Source organism: Papaver somniferum, chromosome 1, assembly GCF_003573695.1.
Source record: "Papaver somniferum cultivar HN1 chromosome 1, ASM357369v1, whole genome shotgun sequence".
Classification (NCBI taxonomy): Eukaryota; Viridiplantae; Streptophyta; class Magnoliopsida; order Ranunculales; family Papaveraceae; genus Papaver; species Papaver somniferum.
Window position 1 is genome coordinate 206,671,909 of NC_039358.1, and position 24,905 is coordinate 206,696,813.

The 24,905-nt window shown below is 34.9% G+C and overlaps 1 long non-coding RNA gene across 1 annotated transcript; it reads right to left on the bottom strand.

Moving 5' to 3' along the window:
* Window positions 1-21,488: 21,488 nt before the first annotated feature.
* LOC113314025 lies at window positions 21,489-24,612 on the bottom strand. Its single transcript, XR_003342226.1, has 3 exons — window positions 24,429-24,612; window positions 24,271-24,321; window positions 21,489-23,449 (listed from the first exon to the last, which is right to left on the bottom strand). It is a non-coding gene; the product is annotated as an uncharacterized LOC113314025 (long non-coding RNA).
* Between the last annotated feature and the right edge of the window lie 293 nt (window positions 24,613-24,905).

Genomic DNA, 24,905 nt, shown 5'->3' on the forward strand with positions numbered 1-24,905 from the left:
ACCCATGAAAGCAGCTTATGTGATTAGAAGACAAATAATTCGTATAAAACAAAGCTAGGCTAAGTTTGCCTTTGTTAGTGGTTGTCAGGATTTGTCCAGACAAAGATAAATCAAGGGTTGTGGTTCTCCTGAACACCCCCTACAACTCACACTCTTGGCATTAATTCCAATATTATAAATAAAAAATGAATACTCAAGTCAATATATGGATAGATCAGTCTTGCTTGAAAAAGAGTAATCGACCAGCTGACCATACGCTTATTAACCTATGTAATATTACATACGAGTTCATTTCTTAAATTCTTGCATCCAAATTGAAGTCATTTTTCAATCATATCACCCATGCAAGCAGCTTATGTGATTAGAAGACAAATCATTAGTACAAAACAAAGGTAGGCTAAGTTTGCCTTTGTTAGTGGTGGTCAGGATTTGTCCATACAAAGATAAATCAAGGGTTGTGGTTCTCCTGACCACCCCCTACAACTCGCACGCTTGGCATTAATTCCAATATTATGAATGAAAAATGAATACTCAAGTCAATATATGGATAGATCAGTCTTGCTTGAAAAAGAGTAATCAACCAGCTGACCATACGCTTATTAGCCTATGTAATATTACATACGAGTTCATTTCTTAAATTATTGCATCCAAATTGAAGTCATTTTTCAATCATATCACCCATGCAAGAAGCTTATGTGATTAGAAGACAAATCATTAGTACAAAACAAAGCTAGGCTAAGTTTGCCCTTGTTAGTGGTGGTCAGGATTTGTCCAGACAAAGATAAATCAAGGGTTTTGGTTCTCCTGACCACCCCCTACAACTCGCACGCTTGGCATTAATTCCAATATTATGAATGAAAAATGAATACTCAAGTCAATATATGGATAGATCAGTCTTGCTTGAAAAAGAGTAATCAACCAGCTGACCATACGCTTATTAACCTATGTAATATTACATACGAGTTCATTTCTTAAATTCTTGCATCCAAATTGAAGTCATTTTTCAATCATATCACCCATGAAAGCAGCTTATGTGATTAGAAGACAAATAATTCGTATAAAACAAAGCTAGGCTAAGTTTGCCTTTGTTAGTGGTTGTCAGGATTTGTCCAGACAAAGATAAATCAAGGGTTGTGGTTCTCCTGAACACCCCCTACAACTCACACTCTTGGCATTAATTCCAATATTATAAATAAAAAATGAATACTCAAGTCAATATATGGATAGATCAGTCTTGCTTGAAAAAGAGTAATCGACCAGCTGACCATACGCTTATTAACCTATGTAATATTACATACGAGTTCATTTCTTAAATTCTTGCATCCAAATTGAAGTCATTTTTCAATCATATCACCCATGCAAGTAGCTTATGTGATTATAAGACAAATCATTAGTACAAAAAAAATCTAGGTTAAGTTTGCCTTTGTTAGTGGTGGTCAGGATTTTTCCAGACAAAGATAAATCAAGGGTTGTGGTTCTCCTGACCACCCCCTACAACTCGCACGCTTGGCATTAATTCCAATATTATGAATGAAAAATGAATACTCAAGTCAATATATGGATATATCAGTCTTGCTTGAAAAAGAGTAATCAACCAGCTGACCATACGCTTATTAGCCTATGTAATATTACATACGAGTTCATTTCTTAAATTCTTGCATCCAAATTGAAGTCATTTTTCAATCATATCACCCATGCAAGAAGCTTATGTGATTAGAAGACAAATCATTAGTACAAAACAAAGCTAGGCTAAGTTTGCCCTTGTTAGTGGTGGTCAGGATTTGTCCAGACAAAGATAAATCAAGGGTTTTGGTTCTCCCGACCACCCCTACAACTCGCACGCTTGACATTAATTCCAATATTATGAATGAAAAATGAATACTCAAGTCAATATATGGATAGATCAGTCTTGCTTGAAAAAGAGTAATCAACCAGCTGACCATACGCTTATTAGCCTATGTAATATTACATACGAGTTCATTTCTTAAATTCTTGCATCCAAATTGAAGTCATTTTTCAATCATATCACCCATGCAAGAAGCTTATGTGATTAGAAGACAAATCATTAGTACAAAACAAAGATAGGCTAAGTTTGCCCTTGTTAGTGGTGGTCAGGATTTGTCCAGACAAAGATAAATCAAGGGTTTTGGTTCTCCCGACCACCCCTACAACTCGCATGCTTGGCATTAATTCCAATATTATGAATGAAAAATGAATACTCAAGTCAATATATGGATAGATCAGTCTTGCTTGAAAAAGAGTAATCAACCGGCTGACCATACGCTTATTAACCTATGTAATATTACATACGAGTTCATTTCTTAAATACTTGCATCCAAATTGAAGTCATTTTTCAATCATATCACCCATGCAAGAAGCTTATGTGATTATAAGACAAATCATTAGTAGAAAACAAAGCTAGGCTATGTTTGCCTTTGTTAGTGGTGGTCAGGATTTGTCCAGATAAACATAATCAAGGGTTGTGGTTCTCTTGACCACCCCCTACAACTCGCACGCTTGGCATTAATTCCAATATTATGAATGAAAAATGAATACTCAAGTCAAGATATGGATATATCAGTCTTGCTTGAAAAAGAGTAATCAACCAGCTGACCATACGCTTATTAACCTATGTAATATTACATACGAGTTCATTTCTTAAATTCTTGCATCCAAATTGAAGTCATTTTTCAATCATATCACCCATGAAAGCAGCTTATGTGATTAGAAGACAAATCATTAGTATAAAACAAAGCTAGGCTAAGTTTGCCTTTGTTAGTGGTTGTCAGGATTTGTCCAGACAAAGATAAATCAAGGGTTGTGGTTCTCCTGAACACCCCCTACAACTCACACGCTTGGCATTAATTCCAATATTATGAATGAAAAATGAATACTCAAGTCAATATATGGATAGATCAGTCTTGCTTGAAAAAGAGTAATCGACCAGCTGAACATACGCTTATTAACCTATGTAATATTACATACGAGTTCATTTCTTAAATTCTTGCATCCAAATTGAAGTCATTTTTTAATCATATCACCCATGCAAGCATCTTATGTGATTAGAAGACAAATCATTAGTACAAAACAAAGCTAGGCTAAGTTTGCCTTTGTTAGTGGTGGTCAGGATTTGTCCAGACAAAGATAAATCAAGGGTTGATTCTCCTGACCACCCCCTACAACTCGCACGTTTGGTATTAATTCCAATATTATGAATGAAAAATGAATACTCAAGTCAATATATGGATAGATCAGTCTTGCTTGAAAAAGAGTAATCAACCAGCTGACCATACGCTTATTAGCCTATGTAATATTACATACGAGTTCATTTCTTAAATTCTTGCATCCAAATTGAAGTCATTTTTCAATCATATCACCCATGCAAGAAGCTTATGTGATTAGAAGACAAATCATTAGTACAAAGCAAAGCTAGGCTAAGTTTGCCCTTGTTAGTGGTGGTCAGAATTTGTCTAGACAAAGATAAATCAAGGGTTTTGGTTCTCCTGACCACCCCCTACAACTCGCACGCTTGGCATTAATTCCAATATTATGAATGAAAAATGAATACTCAAGTCAATATATGGATATATCAGTCTTGCTTGAAAAAGAGTAATCAACCAGCTGACCATACGCTTATTAGCCTATGTAATATTACATACGAGTTCATTTCTTAAATTCTTGCATCCAAATTGAAGTCATTTTTCAATCATATCACCCATGCAAGAAGCTTATGTGATTAGAAGACAAATCATTAGTACAAAACAAAGCTAGGCTAAGTTTGCCCTTGTTAGTGGTGGTCAGGATTTGTCCAGACAAAGATAAATCAAGGGTTTTGGTTCTCCCGACCACCCCTACAACTCGCACGCTTGACATTAATTCCAATATTATGAATGAAAAATGAATACTCAAGTCAATATATGGATAGATCAGTCTTGCTTGAAAAAGAGTAATCAACCAGCTGACCATACGCTTATTAGCCTATGTAATATTACATACGAGTTGATTTCTTAAATTCTTGCATCCAAATTGAAGTCATTTTTCAATCATATCACCCATGCAAGTAGCTTATGTGATTATAAGACAAATCATTAGTACAAAACAAAGCTAGGCTATGTTTGCCTTTGTTAGTGGTGGTCAGGATTTGTCCATACAAAGATAATCAAGGGTTATGGTTCTCCTGACCACCCTCTACAACTCGCACGCTTGGCATTAATTCCAATATTATGAATGAAAAATGAATACTCAAGTCAATATATGGATAGATCAGTCTTGCTTGAAAAAGAGTAATCAACCAGCTGACCATACGCTTATTAGCCTATGTAATATTACATACGAGTTCATTTCTTAAATTCTTGCATCCAAATTGAAGTCATTTTTCAATCATATCACCCATGCAAGAAGCTTATGTGATTAGAAGACAAATCATTAGTACAAAACAAAGCTAGGCTAAGTTTGCCCTTGTTAGTGGTGGTCAGGATTTGTCCAGACAAAGATAAATCAAGGGTTTTGGTTCTCCCGACCACCCCTACAACTCGCACGCTTGACATTAATTCCAATATTATGAATGAAAAATGAATACTCAAGTCAATATATGGATAGATCAGTCTTGCTTGAAAAAGAGTAATCAACCAGCTGACCATACGCTTATTAACCTATGTAATATTACATACGAGTTCATTTCTTAATTACTTGCATCCAAATTGAAGTCATTTTTCAATCATATCATCCATGCAAGAAGCTTATGTGATTATAAGACAAATCATTAGTACAAAACAAAGCTAGGCTATGTTTGCCTTTGTTAGTGGTGGTCAGGATTTGTCCAGACAAAGATAATCAAGGGTTATGGTTCTCCTGACCACCCTCTACAACTCGCACGCTTGGCATTAATTCCAATATTATGAATGAAAAATGAATACTCAAGTCAATATATGGATAGATCAGTCTTGCTTGAAAAAGAGTAATCAACCAGCTGACCATACGCTTATTAGCCTATGTAATATTACATACGAGTTGATTTCTTAAATTCTTGCATCCAAATTGAAGTCATTTTTCAATCATATCACCCATGCAAGAAGCTTATGTGATTAGAAGACAAATCATTAGTACAAAGCAAAGCTAGGCTAAGTTTGCCCTTGTTAGTGGTGGTCAGAATTTGTCTAGACAAAGATAAATCAAGGGTTTTGGTTCTCCTGACCACCCCCTACAACTCGCACGCTTGGCATTAATTCCAATATTATGAATGAAAAATGAATACTCAAGTCAATATATGGATATATCAGTCTTGCTTGAAAAAGAGTAATCAACCAGCTGACCATACGCTTATTAGCCTATGTAATATTACATACGAGTTCATTTCTTAAATTCTTGCATCCAAATTGAAGTCATTTTTCAATCATATCACCCATGCAAGAAGCTTATGTGATTAGAAGACAAATCATTAGTACAAAACAAAGCTAGGCTAAGTTTGCCCTTGTTAGTGGTGGTCAGGATTTGTCCAGACAAAGATAAATCAAGGGTTTTGGTTCTCCCGACCACCCCTACAACTCGCACGCTTGGCATTAATTCCAATATTATGAATGAAAAATGAATACTCAAGTCAATATATGGATAGATCAGTCTTGCTTGAAAAAGAGTAATCAACCAGCTGACCATACGCTTATTAACCTATGTAATATTACATACGAGTTCATTTCTTAAATACTTGCATCCAAATTGAAGTCATTTTTCAATCATATCACCCATGCAAGAAGCTTATGTGATTATAAGACAAATCATTAGTAGAAAACAAAGCTAGGCTATGTTTGCCTTTGTTAGTGGTGGTCAGGATTTGTCCAGATAAACATAATCAAGGGTTGTGGTTCTCTTGACCACCCCCTACAACTCGCACGCTTGGCATTAATTCCAATATTATGAATGAAAAATGAATACTCAAGTCAAGATATGGATATATCAGTCTTGCTTGAAAAAGAGTAATCAACCAGCTGACCATACGCTTATTAACCTATGTAATATTACATACGAGTTCATTTCTTAAATTCTTGCATCCAAATTGAAGTCATTTTTTCAATCTATCACCCATGCAAGGAGCTTATGTGATTAGAAGACAAATCATTAGTACAACAAAGCTAGGCTAAGTTTGCCCTTGTTAGTGGTGGTCAGATTTGTCTAGACAAAGATAAATCAAGGGTTTTGGTTCTCCTGACCACCCCCTACAACTCGCACGCTTGGCATTAATTCCAATATTATGAATGAAAAATGAATACTCAAGTCAATATATGGATATATCAGTCTTGCTTGAAAAAGAGTAATCAACCAGCTGACCATACGCTTATGCCTATGTATATTACATACGAGTTCATTTCTTAAATTCTTGCATCCAAATTGAAGTCATTTTTCAATCATATCACCTGCAAGAAGCTTATGTGATTAGAAGACAAATCATTAGTACAAAACAAGCTAGCTAAGTTTTGCCCTTGTTAGTGGTGGTCAGGATTTGTCCAGACAAAGATAAATCAAGGGTTTTGGTTCTCCTGACCACCCCTACAACTCGCACGCTTGACATTAATTCCAATATTATGAATGAAAAATGAATACTCAAGTCAATATATGGATAGATCAGTCTTGCTTGAAAAAGAGTAATCGACCAGCTGACCATACGCTTATTAACCTATGTAATATTACATACGAGTTCATTTCTTAAATTCTTGCATCCAAATTGAAGTCATTTTTCAATCATATCACCCATGCAAGTAGCTTATGTGATTATAAGACAAATCATTAGTACAAAAAATCTAGGCTAAGTTTGCCTTTGTTAGTGGTGGTCAGGATTTTCCAGACAAAGATAAATCAAGGGTTGTGGTTCTCCTGACCACCCCCTACAACTCGCACGCTTGGCATTAATTCCAATATTATGAATGAAAAATGAATACTCAAGTCAATATATGGATATATCAGTCTTGCTTGAAAAAGAGTAATCAACCAGCTGACCATACGCTTATTAACCTATGTAATATTACATACGAGTTCATTTCTTAATTACTTGCATCCAAATTGAAGTCATTTTTCAATCATATCATCCATGCAAGAAGCTTATGTGATTATAAGACAAATCATTAGTACAAAACAAAGCTAGGCTATGTTTGCCTTTGTTAGTGGTGGTCAGGATTTGTCCAGACAAAGATAATCAAGGGTTATGGTTCTCCTGACCACCCTCTACAACTCGCACGCTTGGCATTAATTCCAATATTATGAATGAAAAATGAATACTCAAGTCAATATATGGATAGATCAGTCTTGCTTGAAAAAGAGTAATCAACCAGCTGACCATACGCTTATTAGCCTATGTAATATTACATACGAGTTCATTTCTTAAATTCTTGCATCCAAATTGAAGTCATTTTTCAATCATATCACCCATGCAAGAAGCTTATGTGATTAGAAGACAAATCATTAGTACAAAGCAAAGCTAGGCTAAGTTTGCCGTTGTTAGTGGTGGTCAGAATTTGTCCAGACAAAGATAAATCAAGGGTTTTGGTTCTCCTGACCACCCCCTACAACTCGCACGCTTGGCATTAATTCCAATATTATGAATTAAAAATGAATACTCAAGTCAATATATGGATATATCAGTCTTGCTTGAAAAAGAGTAATCAACCAGCTGACCATACGCTTATTAGCCTATGTAATATTACATACGAGTTCATTTCTTAAATTCTTGCATCCAAATTGAAGTCATTTTTCAATCATATCACCCATGCAAGAAGCTTATGTGATTAGAAGACAAATCATTAGTACAAAACAAAGCTAGGCTAAGTTTGCCCTTGTTAGTGGTGGTCAGGATTTGTCCAGACAAAGATAAATCAAGGGTTTTGGTTCTCCTGACCACCCCCTACAACTCGCACGCTTGGCATTAATTCCAATATTATGAATGAAAAATGAATACTCAAGTCAATATATGGATAGATCAGTCTTGCTTGAAAAAGAGTAATCAACCAGCTGACCATACGCTTATTAACCTATGTAATATTACATACGAGTTCATTTCTTAAATTCTTGCATCCAAATTGAAGTCATTTTTCAATCATATCACCCATGCAAGCAGATTATGTGATTAGAAGACAAATCATTAGTACAAAACAAAGCTAGGCTAAGTTTGCCTTTGTTAGTGGTGGTCAGGATTTGTCCAGACAAAGATAAATCAAGGGTTGTGGTTTTCTTGACCACCCCCTACAACTCGCACGCTTGGCATTAATTCCAATATTATGAATGAAAAATGAATATTCAAGTCAATATATGGATAGATCAGTCTTGCTTGAAAAAGAGTAATCAACCAGCTGACCATACGCTTATTAACCTATGTAATATTACATACGAGTTCATTTCTTAAATTCTTACATCCAAATTGAAGTCATTTTTCAATCATATCACCCATGCAAGCAGCTTATGTGATTAGAAGACAAATCATTAGTACAAAACAAAGCTAGGCTAAGTTTGCCTTTGTTAGTGGTGGTCAGGATTTGTCCAGACAAAGATAAATCAAGGGTTGTGGTTCTCCTGTCCACCCCCTACAACTCGCACGCTTGGCATTAATTCCAACATTATGAATGAAAAATGAATACTCAAGTCAATATATGGATAGATCAGTCTTGCTTGAAAAAGAGTAATCAACCAGCTGACCATACGCTTATTAACCTATGTAATATTACATACGAGTTCATTTCTTAAATTCTTGCATCCAAATTGAAGTCATTTTTCAATCATATCACCCATGCAAGTAGCTTATGTGATTATAAGACAAATCATTAGTACAAAAAAAATCTAGGTTAAGTTTGCCTTTGTTAGTGGTGGTCAGGATTTTTCCAGACAAAGATAAATCAAGGGTTGTGGTTCTCCTGACCACCCCCTACAACTCGCACGCTTGGCATTAATTCCAATATTATGAATGAAAAATGAATACTCAAGTCAAGATATGTATTTTCAAAAATTATAACGGGGAGGTTTGAACTCATGACCTATTGTGTCATAAGAGTGGCCTCTAACCAGTGTTTCACCTTGGTTGGAATTAATAGAAAAGATAAATCAATGGTGGTGGTTTCTTCAACTTAAGTATCATAATTGCTTTATTAATTAGTGTTTCACTAATTGCACATAATAAATAATCTATTCATTATAAAGTGTTCTTTAATTAGTGTTTCACTGATTACTCATAATAAATGACTAATCATTTTTTAATTATAAACATTTTCTTAATTAATCATAATATTTAATTCTATTAATAAGTAATTTTGATAAATAATATCAATAGACATTTTTGGCGACAATGAGTAGTAGAAGAGGTGGAGGCCGAAAGATTAGTGGTGGCTAAGGGCGGAGCCAAGCACAATTATATTTATTTTTGTTCTTTTATCGTAAAATGGGATACAAAGTCCATTTTTCATATGTATCCAACTTGCCAAGAATTTTTTCTCCCTCTTTCCTCAAAATCCTGGCTCCGCCCCTGGTTTGTGGTGGTAGAAGTAGTGACGGTGAGTGCTGGTGAGTAGTGATGGACAATATTAATTTTATGTTGTCGCTACAACATCGACAACATCGTAGTGTGGAAGATGTGGTTGGTTGTTTTTAACACTTTTTATAAATGAAGGTACCATATATTTCAAGGATGATATCATGCAAGACAATATTTTCATGATCGTAGTTGGGTCACCCAAATGGTACCCCTGTTATCTTTGGTACTATATCGTATAAATCATGCTTTTTGAATGTCAAAATAAACTTGATTGCAATACAAAAAATAATATATACACGGGAAAAAAATAATGAAACTAATCAATTGACGACATTTTGTTCAATCTAAACCTCACACATGGCGTTTGTGATTGAAAAATAGAATTGCGTCCAACAACCTACATGGGGTGGGCGGCAGTGATGGTGGCAGTGGTGGAGTCAAAATCTGACATTGAGGAGGCCTACTTTTTTTTAAAAAGAAACATGTAAACTTTGGTATACTAAACCATAAATATATATGGACAAAGTACCATTTATAAAATAAACTAAAAAATTTATGTAGTTATTAAAAATTTAAAGGGTTAGAGCCAGGTTAGTCAATCCCTGGCTCTGCCACTAGGTGGTGGTGGATAAAAAAATGGATTCATATGGTTTTATGGTGGTGGCAGGTATTGGTGAACAAAAACATATTATGCTAATTTTGTAACGCCACAAAATATGTAACGTCATATTATAAAGTATAAAACGTGGTTGATCATTCTAATGTTAAAATAAACTCGATAAAACACATGTCCATTTTTAAAAAATTGGTGTAATAAATTGCCATGTTATGTAATAACTAAACGAACGACACGAATCAAGATCAGAACATATGAAATTATTTATTAGCGATTGGTCTATGTAAAGAGTGGTCAGGATTTGTCCTTGATAAAGATAAATTTACCTCTGGGGTTTGTTCAACTTAACCATTTTTAAATGTTTTATTAATTAGTGTCTCATTGATTGTTCATAATGATTAATTAAATTTCTATCATAAATGTCCCTTTAATAATCTAACATAAATACATAATTTTACTAATAAATAATTTTACTAAAAATTATATTAATTCCAATGGTGGTAGTGGAAGTAGGGTTAGTATAAACGGTGGCGGGTATTTATGAATGGTGGAGGCGGTAACATTACTATTGGTCGAAGAAATAGTGGCGGTGGATGGTTTTTATGATGGTGGGTGTTGGTAATAGTAGTGGATAATAATAGTTTTGCTTTTTAGTGAGTTTTATTGACCGAGTAAAAAAGAAATCTTCACAAAACATGCAACATTGTATTGTGAAAGATGTAATTGATTGTTTTTAGCACGATTGATAAGGACAAAAACCAAATATTTCGAGGATGATACCGGAACGTATAAGACAATATGATCATGACTGTTAGATCACCGAAACAGTATCCATATTATAAATAGGCAATTGGTGTACCCGCGTAAGAGAACATTATCGCTCTTTCAACTACCTACAAAGACAACAACTTTCACTCAATTCCCGATATAAAACCTTTTTGACCGGGAAAATCTATTTGCATTCTAAAATATTTGTTTCAAAATTATGTTTGTTCATCAAAATCATCATAAAAACTTTAAATCATAAATCTAAATTTCGCCTCCGATTTTTATAGAATATTTTTTATATTTTACATTCTCAAATCATGCGACCTCTTGATTACAAATCAACAATATCAAATTACGGATCAATATGTATAGGTTTCATTCACTGGGTTAGAAGGTATAGTTGATACAAATAACACAAAGCAGAACATGACTGAGAATATTTCAATAATTTGGTCAAGAAATAAGGTCAAAATTTTAAGATTAACTTTCTATAAGACTAATTAGATCGGCTTCGATAGGAGCCGACTAAAATATGGATTAATAATAATTTCCACGTAAGACAATTGGAAATCATAGTTTGGCTAACTCTGCCTATGTAAAGAGTGGTTAAGATTTGTCATTCCTCAATTGCTATGTTATGTGAGAAGAAGGTGATATCTAAGATTGAGGTACAATTCAAATCTATTAGACTCATACCATTTACAACTGGACGCCTTGAAAAAAATTGACGTGTTGTTATTATTATTACAGGTAAGGGATACATTGACCACACTTGCGCAAATAGCTCACTTCGCAAATGATTGGCGTTGCACGTACTGTCTAGAATGCAACAAGGAATTTGAGGAAACAAGGCACCAGAAGCAGTGTCCGGAGCATTTTGGATATAGTAACTTAGACTCGATGTAATACTTATGTTCTTTTTTTTTAGTTTTTTCACAATCTATTTATTTAAGAAAAGTGAACATTGAAAATACATAACATCAACAAAAATTAGACAGATTGCGTTTGACAATAATGACTACTGATGGTCCGGAAACGGAAAAAGAAAGGAATTGTTGTAGAAGAATTTTTGGGATATACAACGGATTACTTGATACGAATGAAAGAGGTATAACTATTTCGATTCTGAAATCACATAAAGTTCACAGTAGAAGATGACATCAAGTTTAAAGTTAGTAACATACATAACATGACTAACTAAATTGTTAAAAACAAACAGGATATATAAACTTAGAAAGCCGTGGGACTTGAAGAGGTCAATTTTGAAAACTACAATCTTAGAAAGCAACGATCCACAATGCTATAATTTTGTTTTTATAAATATTCAATGTAGAAGATGTCAACTTTTGGTAAAGGATCTATTGACAACCTATTAATTTGAAATAGGATCAAGGAGTACAATATGTGTTCAAAGTTCTTTATGAAGTAATGTGTCGCCAGATTGTACTCCAAGTGAAGGTAGGAACATATAGAAGTGACAAAATGTCCAAGACTTTTGAAGTTACCAAAGCCTTCGTTAGGACGAACTGTTGGGCACAATACTTTGTTGAAGATTTAATGGCAGAGGTTCGCATATATACAATCACTTCGAAAAGGTAATGGATACACATTTTAAACATTGTCATCTAATGGGTGTTGAAAAATTACAGGAAAATCATGTCACAGTGGAGAGTTTGTATCATCCGTTTGATGCAAAAAAATAATAATATTCTCTGCCTATTTGGAGGATCGACAACATGACCATGATAGATGAGTCAGCTGGAGCGAAATAGGAGCATGGGGAGACTTTTATGGACGATATTGATTAGTTGGTTTCACTGAGATGAGCGCTGCTGACGACATATTTCCAAAAAATATTTAAACTTCCATGTTCATGTAGTGCATTATCTCATTATAAGCAATGAACCTAAATAAAAAAGTGTCTGGAAGTTAAGATTATATTTCTTTCGTTTGAGCAAATCTCCAGCGGTAAAATACTAAAGGAAAAAACAAGAAAAAAAGAGAGGAAAATCCCAACTATTTTTATGACAAACTCATATTAAATCATAAGGAGTTGATAAGTATTCGGGACAAAAATTATACAATATATTAAAAATGAACCAACATCATGGTCCGTTTCGTTATGGCACGAGTTAAGGGCTAGTTTATCACATAAAATAATTCATGGCATGAAAATAAAAAATAAAGAAAGAAAAGATTTCATGCAGGAGCGGAGTCAAGGGTCAACTAACCCTGACTCTATCCCCCCACAAAATCATTAAAAATATTATCTTGTATTTAGTACCCATATAATATTTTATATTCTACTAAAATTCATATGTTTATGTAAAAAAAAAAACCTCTCGTTGGTAATTTCCGGTTCCGGTACGAGTTTCATGGCTTTGGAACTGGATATGTCAAAAAAATTTGACAAGGTACAGTGGATTTTCTTGAGAAAGTTATGAAGAAGATTGGCTTTAATGATGGATGGTGTACTCTAGTACATCAACATGTGTGTTCTACAAAAATTCAGTTTCAATTGAAAGGTTCTTTATGTGCACTTTTCATTCCATCAAGAAGACTTAGGCAAGGTGATCCTCTTTCACCTTATTTGTTTCTCATAACTATAGAGGTTTTCACAAAGGCACTTTCCCATGTTGAGTACAAAAGAAAAATTCAATAGATAAAAAAATACCAGAAATGCTCCTCAAGTCTCTCATCTATTGTTTGTTGATGATTGTTTACTCTTTATAATATGAATAATTTACTAGAAGTTTCGAGTCATTAGTAAGAGATTAGGACAACAAATAAATTTCTGAAAATAATTTATTTATTTCTTTAAGAATATTCATGAAAGGCATTGCACGATTCTTACAAGAAGATTAAAAGTCAAAATGGATCTTGAAGAGAGATATTTGGGTTCACCATTTTTTTTAATGGGAGGAAAACTACTTCTTTTTCTGGTATTGTTGTAATTATGAAAATGAGACTTGCGAGGTGGAGAAGAGAATTCAAGGCTCATGCTGAGAGAACAACTATGGTGAAAATTATACTCAATGTCATGCCATTGCGCCAAATGAGTACTTTTAAGCCCATTAATGCTACAGTTATTGAATTGGACAAAAAGAAAAGGAATTTTTGGTGAGACAAAAACATGAATAAAAATTACTTCCTGGTATAAGTTGTGCAGAAGAAAACATTCAGGAGGTTTAGGATTCATGGATTTGAAATGCTTTAATTATGCATTACTATGTAAAAGGAGCTTGGAGATTATATACCTAAACTGATCAATTGTGTGCTTCTGCTCTAAAAGCAGGATATTTTTCTGACACTTATACTTCGAGTTAAACAACAAATGAATGTTATTTTTTTCTGCAATTCGATATTTTACTTTAATTAACTTAAATCGTTGAATGTCATTTTGACATGAAATTTTTTACACAAAATCGTGGATTTCATCAAACAATATAGCCTCTGGATAGTGGGTATGGATAGCTCACCAGTACCTAGAACTTTAATGATAATAGTGTCAAGAAAGAACTTTTATCTTGCTTATCTTTTAATTGATGATAAACAAAGGATTTGAAATATTGTAGTCATTAATATTTTGTTTGAGAAAAATGTTGTTAGAGCATTGCTCAGTCGAACTCGCAAGCGTTGCTATCTCAAGCTTGTTTGTCAAGTTTAGTTTATTAAAACTATAGTCTTAATTTCTAGTCTACTTATAGTTATGTCTCGGATTAGGATAGAATGGGTGTTAGAGCATAGATCGGTTGAACCCAACAAGCGTTGGTATGTCAAGTTTGGTTGTCATATTTTAGTGAGTCAAAACTCATTTTAAGAGTCGCTTGATTATGTACTAGAGTCAACTTCGTATAGTTTAGCTTGAAAGTATTAGGATATGAGACATTACAAGTATTGCGAAGACTTGAAGAAGTGAAGAAGTAAGAAGCTACAACGACAACATCATCCTTCCTCTTGAGGTTAGTGATATTGACTTGAACTGTTTCATTCCCTAACGTATCTTTCAACTCGTGCATATTGAAAACAAAACAGCGAAGCATGTTTGCACTCTAGATAGACATAGTATTAAGAAATACAATACGAGGTTTATTGCTTAACCATTAAACTTTGTAGATAAGACATCGACATAATCGTTTAAATGCTATTGTGATTATGTATAGGTATGAGGTGAGGATTTCATCCTAGGAAACTATGTTTTACATGTGTTTTAAGGAAGTAAGTTCATAAACTTGTTTATGAATCGAAAAGGAAATCGCCAGGCGTTATTGGGATTGTTATTCATTGCATATCTTGTGAACATCCAATATGTGTGATTTAGTATAACCGCTCATGACTTGTTTGTGTTCTTGGTAAAACTATTCATAAAGGCCTGACTTATGTATTGGTATGACTTTTATTAGTGAAACCGATCTTAAGTAATCACCTGTGAGGTATGATCGAGTTTGTGATTTGTGGTTAACCGAATCTGGGTAAAGGGGAACCGATCCTAGTAAGAGGTGCAACACTTCACAAGGGGAATCGATCTTTGTATGAGGTGCAACAAGGTTTATAGCAGAAAGGGGAAGCGATCCTATGGACATGTGCAACACGTTTTTCGGCAAAGGGGAACCGATTCTATGGACATGTGCAACACATATAAGTTAGATACCATATATATGTGGGGAACCGATCCTAGTACTTAGTCAACCGAAGTACACATGGAGGTAGAACCGAAACTTGTTTTGGTAGAACCGTTAAACCCATGATTTGTGATTGAGTGTTCTTGATCAATCACATAGTTCTTGAAAGTCAGATGAACCAATCCTAAACTTGTTTGGAAGTGTGGAAAATCGGTTTCAAGGGTGTAAGTATGAACGAGGACTTACAAAGTAAGGATGTCGACACACTTTGAACACATGCAGTAGTGTTTATCTTTAATTGTTCAAAGTTATTCCTTAATAGCTAATGGAAGAAAATCCCAGGATCGAAACATAAATAAGTTAAGAATATTTTAATTAAGGTCTTAATTTTATTTTAGGAAAATGAAATTAGTAACGTGCATTTATTAGTTGAGATTTTCCAAAGAGGTTTTCGGTCATTATTTTGGACAGAGCATTTCCAGGAATTATGGAAACCGAATTTGGAATTTTAGTGCATATCTTGAGAATATTTTCGGTTTTGGAAATTCCTTGGTGTCCAAACATCCTTGTCTATAAATACTTGAAGTTTGCATTTCTAGCAAACTAATCCTTCGTGACAGCAAACTTCCTCGGTTGTGTTGTTACTGGTAAAACCGCCTATTCGGAGAGGAGAGTAACCTAATTAGGTGAAATCTCTTACGGCCGCTCAGTTTAAAGTTTTCTTTGGAATTGATAAGCTCTATGAGTGCCGTTGGTGGGAAACTAGATAATTGCGGTTTATCTTGTATTTTCGATTGATTTGATTGACTAACGGTGGTTGAACTTTGATTGCACCTAGTTTGTTTATGCTTGAGAATCTTCTCTTCTGATATAAGATTCACTCAAACTAGATCGAAGTTTCGACAGGGATCTTTAGACTGTTGTTAGTGCTAAAGACGATCTTATGATAATCCATTGTTAACAGACTCCGTTATGTGCGTGATTGATCACAAGAGATTCAAGTTTTTGTGTGCAGGTGTTTATTGAAGATCTAAGAAGATAATGAAGATTTCAGATTTGAGGTTCATAATCTTTGGTGTGCACAATACTTGTTTCAGTATAAGAGGATCCAACTATAATTGGTTTATCCTTGTGGTAGATTGGATTGATTAGTTGTGTAGATCGGCATCAATACAATTCTTTGTGATTAAATGTATTTATTGCAAAATCTTAACAATTACTTCGGTAGTTGAACATAAGATAGATCTAAGAATCTGATGAAGGAGTTTATTTGAGATAAACAGAAGAGCCTTTGTCTAACTCACATCACTTGGTTGAAGAGAGTTGATACCAAACAGATTTGTTGTTCCTTTATTGTTTGGAATACGAACCAAAGGATTTGTTCCAAGTACGTGACTTATTCATAAGTTGGAGGCGTGGGAATACAGAGGGAACTAGGTGAACTATAGGTCTAGTTGCTTGGTCTCAACTATACGAAGTTGGTTTAATTTTGTGTAGCGGCTTAATCCTGAGAGTATTCAATTCTGGACAAGGTCCCGGGGTTTTTCTGCATTTGTGGTTTCCTCGTTAACAAAATCTTGATGTGTCATTTACTTTATATTTCCGCATTATAATTGTTTTATTATAATTAAAGTAAATTACACAAACGTTAATTCCTATTTACTTGATAAGAAATCCTATTGTGTTTGGTGAAGTACGAACCTTTTTATCAAGTAAACATACTTCGTTGTTGTATTGTCTCGATCTCGTATCCATAAACGATCGCACGAAGTGTGAGCCGATTAGGTTCATTGTATCGACTCAGTCCATAGACAATCACTTTCGGAGAAAGGACTTATAGGTAGGAAAAGTTTTAGCTTGAGGTATATTTGGGTACCCTCGCCTTTTCAATGTGTAGTTGAGATTTAGACTTCACGGCGTTCATTGATTGAAGACGAAGATCTACTGAGGAGAGCTTGGAGGAACTTCATCGACAAAAGGAATGTGGAGACTAAAACTTATATATCACTCAGAAGTCTATTCTATTTTATCTCCTAATGAGACTAAGTCGTATAGCTATGTAAACTTTTATATTATATATATTTGATATTTCGAGCTGAGTTTAACTCGATTATCTATTTCTCGAAATATGTGTTGGATGCTTTTTTCTTTAGCTACGTTCATCATATTCTTGACGCGTTTAGTTGGAAACAATTTATTTGTTGGAAACTAAATAATAAGTCAAAAGATGATCATGTGGAAATTGCCTTGAAACATCTTACATGATTTGTGTGAGACAATCATTTGATGTCGACTTGGAATGTTTCTTATTGATCATTCGATCACTTGAAAATTACTTGAAGCTAATAGTTTGTGTGAGACAGCTAATGTCGTCTTCTAAGGATGTTTCAATGATTGAAATGAGAGTTTAGAACAAAAACCTTTGTCTGGATACAACACAGTATGCGTACCTAGTATGCAAACTATTTTGGTATGATTCAGGTCCGGGAACCTTGTTTTACATTTTCCTTCTCTTGGAGCTGCACATGAGATTCAGTCTCACATCAAGGTACATTCAACATTTAATGAAGTTTTTCTTTCACAATCCGAGAAAATTTGGTTCATGGTTTGGTGTTAAGGGATGGGATTTTAGCTAATTTTATAGACTAATTTTCCAATTCAAACAGACAATTGTTAAACGGTCGGTCCTTGGAACACAACAACTAGATGGAATGATGCAGAATCAAGTTACATCTACAAACAAGAAACAATGTTTTAATTGTGGGAAAATGCCAGTAAGTCTAGAATATTGAATACACTTTGGATACACTTGTTATGAGACAAATGACAAGTTTGGAGGAGTCTGTCAGTTTTGAGGTATGAGTACTAAAAAATTTATAAGCTGGATTACATTTGAAATATAATAGTTTCCATAATCATTTTCAATTTATTATTTTGTAATGTATAATTAGATAACCATTATTTTAGTTACATGTGGGGTGATTCATTGTTGCATCTCTCGTAAATTTACTAGTGGACAGTAGGGAAATAGATAGATAGTTTGAGGTAATGCTTGATATGAAGAGATAAGTTGAAAAGAAAAGACAAAAGGAAAGAGATTTTGAATCTTTTCTTAAGTTAATCCTATCATGTTTGTGCAATGGATTTGGCTTGTTTTTTTGTTTTTTAATTTTCTTGACTAGTGCCAGTGATGGTTTTGAATATACTATGAGTTAATAGTCGTGAACACAGCTTAGAATTGAGGCATCGCTCACTGATTTGTTTTTACATTTTACTGCGCAATTACTTTCAAGTAATATTACGAGCAAGTAACGTCGGTTGTTGGTCTTGAAAATGCAGCGCCCAACATAAGTTTTTTTTTCTGTAATTTGTATTCAAAACAACGTGTTGTAATTGTGCTTCAGTCTTGGGTTTACTTTGAAACAACTCTTTAAAATATATTGGTTATTCTGCCTTTGAGACCATTGTTACCAATTTAAAACAATTCTTTCCTGGTCCTGGATATACTTTCATGAATATATTGAACATATGTAGTGGTACAGGAGTAGGATTAGATATGTATGTGACTATGTATGTGAATATCATTGTATAACTATGTTGCAGGTGGAAGTTTTACTCACGACCATGTAGATATGCATAAGTGAGTACCATATCGTACCAACACCGTACAAATAAGCAGCTAACAAGGTATAATCCTCATATACTCCCAGAGATAGTTCGTGATGGTGATGGGAAATTAACAAGGTCTAATTTCCATTCTTTGTTTACAAATTTAATCGTGTTAGAAATGACATATTTGCGAAGTTCGATTTCACGCCTAGTTACTAGTCATAGTAGCAATACACTAATATATCATTTATTCTTTCAGTTAGTGGTATTTTTCACTCTCTTAGCTTCTCTAGTGTTAGCAGGTAAGCTTGAAGTTTATTAGCATTCTAAAAAGTCAATACTTAACTGATTGTCCTTATAACAGTGTTATTTTTTGGACTTGTTTGTGCGACTTTATGTAAAGTCGCCGTTTGCAGGGTTGAGGTATATTATGCGTATCTGTGGTGCAATGGTAGCAAAACTGATTCCATGTAAGAAAATGCGTGTTCGATTCACGTCAGGATCACTAATTTTAATGCATCAATTTTTGGGATCAACATTGGTTGTTGACACTAGATATTGGGGTCAACTTTGGTTGTTGATACCATTTTCTGGGATCAACTTTGGTTGTTGATACCATAAACTCTGAACAGTTTCTGAATTTTTAATTTTGCGGATTAACTTCTGTTGTTGACATTATATTATTTATTTATTTTATTTTTTGATTTTTGTTTTGGGGATCAACTTTGGTTGTTGACACCATATTTGGGGATCAACTTCGGTTGTTGATATCATATTTCATTTTTCTTTTTTCTGATTTTTGCGTTTGGGATCAACTTCGATTGTTGACACTATATTATGGTGCTAACTTCCGTTGTCGACACTATATTATTATTATTAATATTTTATTTTTTTGATTTTATTTTTTTTGGATCAACTTCAGTTGTTGACATCATGTTATTTTTTATTTATTTTCTGATTTTTTTTTTGGGATCAACTTTGGTTGTTGACACCACGGGCGGTGGTGGAGGACTAGCGGCGGTGGCAGTGGCGGTGGTGGACTGGTGGTGGTGGACTGGTGGAGGTGGATTGGTGGCGATGGATTGGTGGTGGCGGTGGTGGTGGAGGTGGAGTTGGAGGTGGCGGTGGTAGACTGGTGATGGAGAGTTGGTGGTGAAATGAGAGAACTTTTTTTTTACAATGAAAAGGAATGTTTGTGTGATAAAATAAGAAAAAAAATTATATAATAAAGGGTATTAATGTAATCCATCTTTAAATGGATAAGGTGAGGGGTATATTTATTGTGTAGTAGGGGGTATATTTGTTGGTCATGAAAACTAGGGGTATATAATTAATGTACCCTAGATAGTCAAAGAATTATCATAGACAATACTTAATCAGGTCTAGAATGAAATGTTTTCGTATCAAACTATGAGATATACGTGGCATAAATCATGAAAGAACTATAAATCAAATACCATTGATTGAGACACTCAAACATCATTAAGCATAAAACTAACTTTGTTTTAGAACACAAAATAAACTAACATCTACAAGTTCATTCGTCGCCCTAACATGGAAAACTAGCAAAACATAGCAAGAAAACAATAAACAGCAAACCCTCGTTATTTTTTGGACTTGTTTGTGCAATTTTATGTAAAGTCGTCGTTTGCAGGGTTGAGGTATATTATGCGAATCTGTGGTGCAATGATAGCACAACTGACTCCACGCCAGAAAATGCATGTTCGATTCACGTCAGGTTCACTAATTTTAATGCATCAATTTTTGGGATCAACATTGGTTGTTGACACTAGATATTGGGGTCAACTTTGGTTGTTGATACCATTTTCTGGGATCAACTTTGGTTGTTGATACCATAAACTCTAAACAGTTTCTGAATTTTTAATTTTGCGGATTAACTTTTGTTGTTGACATTATATTATTTATTTATTTATTTTATTTTTTGATTTTTGTTTTGGGGATCAACTTTGGTTTTTGACACCATATTTGGGGATCAACTTCGGTTGTTGATATCATATTTCGTTTTTTTTTCTTCTGATTTTTGCATTTTGGATCAACTTCTGTTGTTGACATTATATTATGGTGCTAGCTTCGGTTGTCGACACTATATTATTATTATTATATTTTATTTTTTTGATTTTATTTTTTTTGGATCAACTTCCGTTGTTGATATCATATTTAGGGATCAACTTCGGTTGTTGACACCGTATTATTTTTTATTTATTTTCTGATTTTTTTTTTTGGATCAACTTTGGTTGTTGACACCACGGGCGGTGGTGGTGGACTAGCGGCGGCGTCGCCGGCAGTGGTGGAGTGCTAGTGGTGGTGTGGACTGGTGGCGGTGGTGGACTGGTGGTGGCATAAATCATGAAAGAACTATAAATCAAATACCATTGATTGAGACACTCAAATATCATTAAGCATAAAACTAACTTTGTTTTAGAACACAAAATAAACTAACATCTACAAGTTCATCCGTCGCCCGGAAAACTAGCAAAACATAGCAAGAAAAACAATACCCTCGTTTTCTTCCCTGTATCCGGCGTCCCCTCCTTGAGTTTGAGTCTGGTATTTATGTGCTGCTGGGACTCCCCCCCTCTGGACTCGATAACCAATCGCGCCAAAGCCCAATACAGTACTAAACATCAATCTCCAGATCCAACTCTGGCCACAACACCTTTCTCCACAACTGTTATTTCTATACCCCATCTTCTGTTCCTGTGAACTTTTCAGTCCCGGCCACCAAGCACCACTGACTTCACCACCCAATGGTTTTAAACCAAAACACCAAACTGAACCCAAATCACATGGAACTGACTTCCACATTTAGGCACTGCCTGAACAAATCATTTCAGGCCAAATACAATGCATTGGTAGCTAGCAACCCCAATTTCAGTATAAGCTAAGAACTCAGAGCAATAATCCATATACGACACCTATAACATTAGCATCTTAAATCTTCACAATCACTGCCAGAAGATGATTCAAACTTCACTGTATCAGAACCCCGAAATACTGTCCATCAAACACAACCAGGTCATCTTTCTCATTGTTCATTGCTGCGGTACAGCAGCTAACGTTGCCTGCCATCACCCATCGAGCACAATCGACGCCTCAGGAACATCAATTAAACCCATCCAGCATGTCTTCACTCTCTCTCAACTCCTGCAGTTCCATTTCTATCAACAACATTCTCAATTCCATCTTGGGTAATCGAGCAATCACCACCGTGTGTACCGTAGCCAGCAGATTCTCCTTCATTTGATACATACCAACAAACCCAAATTCCATAGTACAGCTCCATAGAAAACCAATTAAGCCAGAACCCATTTCAGCGTTCAATTACATGTCGAGAACCCCTTGTCACTGAATTAAATCAACACCCCCAACTCCATTGTTGCTGTTGCAGTTCAATTCCATCTCCATTATCTCTTCACAATTCTAGCACCAACAACATACATCACAAACAATCAATACCCATCTATTTGATTCACCATCTCAGATTGATGCCAGCAACCTGAAGATTAACGAATTTCGGATCTCCTTTTCAAAGAGCTGCTGCCATGAATTGCCTCTGTAACTTCCGACATCAGATCCTAATTCCGTGTTGTCTCGATCTCACGCCATAGAAAATGGTTGCAACAGTGGTTCGGAGAAATGAGACACCCTCCAACGAAATTAAGCTCGGATCCATTTTCTTTGTGAAGAACATCACCAGCTTTATGAGGAAATGAATATCTGTTTTGTTTATGTGATGGGGTGGAGGAAATGAGGCCACGTTTCTTATTTCTCCGTAGCCACCAGTGGGCCGGGCTTGAGTGGTGCTATATTAGAGCTGGCAAACGGGCGGGCCGGGGCTGGCTTGTACCCAACCCGCGGGTTAAGGGTTAAAACGGGTCCAAGCTTGCGGGTTGTTATTCTTCACGGGTCGTCATTTCTTCAACCCGCGCTCGTAGCGGGTAAAGCTTGCGGGTTCACGGGTTAACCCGTCTTGTTTAATTAAAAATTAAACAACTTAATTTATGACAGATTTACAAGGACCAACACACAAATTACAAAAATTCCTTGTAACGCCTAACATCCATCTAATCACTGGTTGTTTAATAACATTAAGATGAACTTTTCTAAGAGCAGTTTTATCAGGATCAATCCCACAATAATGAGAAAGTTGAACTAGATATAATAGAACATCTGAAATTTCTTCTCCTAAAGGTTCTTTCTCTTCTTTTTTCCAATCTGGTAATCCTTTTGGTACTTCGGCTTTCAATCTGGTAACTTTTCTCCTAAATCTTCTCTTCCAGCAGCTTGTGCATACAACATATTCATCCCCTTACATAAAAAAACACATCAGTAAGCATTCAAAAGATAGCTAGTCAGTTTAGCAAATGCATCAGCAAGAAAAAATGGAAAAACTTAAGCAAAGATCGGAGGTTCAAGACTTCAAGTCACTCTCTTGACTTCAAAAAAAACCTAAATTGTCCCCCCATACTGGTGCGTTTTCAGATGATATCAACCAATATGCTCTTATACAGTAAGATCATACACATTTAGAGCATCTTATATACATTCCATATGCCTTTTAATACATGGAAGAGCATATAAATTCAACCCATCAAAAACTAAAAACAGAGAGATGTAAAATGAAATTCCCAAAAACATATACAATATCATTGTTCTTAATCTATGTAAATTCTTGTCTGGTCAAATCCTATACATTGCAATCTACATTGTGCACAACAGCACATGGCAAAAATAACACGGAGAAGTAAGATTAAAAGTTAAAGCTTGGAGCCAATATGTTTAAAATCATGGCTAGATATACCACAAGTATTACATATTCAAAACCAAATAACAATTTGTTTAGACATTTCCACAAACAATTAAAGCTCATAAAACTACCGTGTGATGAAACAGTTCAAAATGTAATTCACATTGAGGCTTGGAATTAAACCCATGAAAAACTAAGTAAATAGTAACGTTATTACTTCCCTGAAATTCAACTAATGTCAATTATAAACCCTAATTTGAACAGAAAACACCCGAATTTGAACACCAATTTAACAACTGACTTTAATCAAACATGCAACTCATAGATAAATCATCATACTTCATTAATTTGGGAACAAACAGATAAGGGTTTGATTACTTACTTGATCCAAATCGAATTGTTGCAGAGTTCCTCACAAAATTGTTGCAGAGTTCTGAAATTACATCAAACAGAAACCTAAATCAATAAAAAAAATAAAAATTCAATCAAATCTTAGGATAGGCATCGAAAATTAATACCAACAAAAACCTATAAAGTTACCCTAAAATTGTATTCACTTCTCGAACCTTTGATGCCGAGATTTACAAATTTATTGAATCACTTCATCTTCTTTCCTTGTAATCTAACTTAGATTGGCTATGCTTAAGGAAAAATTGCAGAAGAAGAGAAAGAAAATAAGAGAGGATGGGTTAACCAAAAAGAAGAAGTTTTCTTTCGGTATTAACTGAGGGGACACGCGGCATACTAAGCCAGCGCTATGTGACATGCGGTATATGGGGAAATTACGGGTATACGGGTTGTACCCGCGGGTTTACGGTCTGGTCCGGGTTTACCCGTTTTCCTACAAGCCGACATTTCTCCAACCCTAACCCGGCTTGTTTAGAAACAAGCCAAGCCGGGCGCGGGTTTTTACGGGCCGGATCAAGCCAACCCGCGGGTTTTTGGCTTGTTTGCCAGCTCTATGCTATATATAAAATACCAGGCCAGCCACATTTGAAGCTCTAATGACATGAGTCA